This window comes from Setaria italica, chromosome VI (genome assembly GCF_000263155.2).
Source record: "Setaria italica strain Yugu1 chromosome VI, Setaria_italica_v2.0, whole genome shotgun sequence".
NCBI lineage: Eukaryota > Viridiplantae > Streptophyta > Magnoliopsida > Poales > Poaceae > Setaria > Setaria italica.
In genome coordinates, this window is record NC_028455.1 from 25,198,631 (window position 1) to 25,199,524 (window position 894).

The 894-nt window shown below is 60.1% G+C and overlaps 1 protein-coding gene across 1 annotated transcript in view; it reads left to right on the forward strand.

Moving 5' to 3' along the window:
• Window positions 1-894, forward strand: part of LOC101754918 (tRNA modification GTPase MnmE) — a 5,801-nt gene that overhangs the window by 1,757 nt on the left and 3,150 nt on the right. The window lies entirely within an intron of this gene.

The window sequence follows — 894 nt, forward strand, 5'->3', positions numbered from 1 at the left end:
AAAAAGGGGGGGAAAATCCGTTTAAGGGGGCCCCCAGGAAAACAGTCCGGGGGTTAAATGGGGCCCCCCTCCCCGTTTAAAAAAAAAAAAAGGGGGTTTTAAAATTGGGTTTTGGGGTTAAAATGGGGACCCCCAAAAGTTAAACCCTTTCAGAGGGGGCCGGGGGGAAAAAATTTTTTTTTGGGGAAAGGGAAGAGGCCCAAAAACCCCCCCCCCCCCCCCCCCCCCCCCCATCTCTTCCCGTGGTCTAAAATTCAACGCCCAAGTACAAACCCGTCTAACTGACCCCTTGAACTGCACAAACCAGGCACGCGACACCCCCGAGCCTGGTTTCGATGCACGCTGGCATCCACATCAGCCAACTGCGCCCCTCCTCTCTCTCTCTCTCTCTCTCTCTCTCTGTAGCTCTCGGTCTCTGTCTCTACATGGCAGCGGCGCAGGCAGGTGAAGCCGGCGACGAGCCTGCCTGTCTCTCCCAGGGCCAACCTGGACGTCAAGCTGCTTCGCGCTGCGGGAGAAGAAGCGCGTCGAGGCCCGGTCCCGGAACGCGCAGGTGTACGCGGCGACGTCCGTGGCCGGTGTCACCGCTGCAGTGGCGGCGCTGGTGTCCGACACGGTCTTCTCGGCGCCTCCGCCGCCGGAGCAGCAGCCCAAGAACGGGGCGTGAGCAGCGCCACCAAGACCGCTGCGGCCTGGTGTCTGCGGCTGCGCTGGTGGCGTCGCACTGCGTGGAGATGACGTTATGGCGCTCACCGCCGGCGTGGCGACAGGTACGCACGCACGACAACCATGCTCATTCAGTTTAATTCCTGCTTCTCTGCTACTGTCCTCCTCCAATCAGTTCCCTCTACTCTCTGAAAAAGCATCTCCTCATAATGTGCTCTCCGAACAAGC